The sequence below is a fragment of the Canis lupus genome, chromosome 8 (genome assembly GCF_048164855.1).
Source record: "Canis lupus baileyi chromosome 8, mCanLup2.hap1, whole genome shotgun sequence".
Taxonomy (NCBI): domain Eukaryota; kingdom Metazoa; phylum Chordata; class Mammalia; order Carnivora; family Canidae; genus Canis; species Canis lupus.
The window spans coordinates 30604498-30604780 of record NC_132845.1 but is presented as its reverse complement, the minus strand read 5'-3'; positions in this window follow the sequence as shown (position 1 = coordinate 30604780).

Sequence of the window (283 nt, the reverse complement as noted above, 5' to 3'; positions counted from 1 at the left end):
GAGAAAATTTCTATTTAGTATTGTAAAATTACCTCAAAAAATTTTATGTGATTATCAAATTATACTTTCTAAATGTATTAAACAACATAAAGAAAAATTAAGAACAATATTTTATTGGAAAGAAAATAATTTATTATATATGAGGAAGATGATTAAAATACATGTAATATATCTCCAATAAACTGATTTAATGCATATAGATTTTAACTTTTAAATATACTTTAAAAGCTGTTACGCACAGTTCCATAGACCAGGTGTCATTTTCTTCTCCTTAAATTTGGAA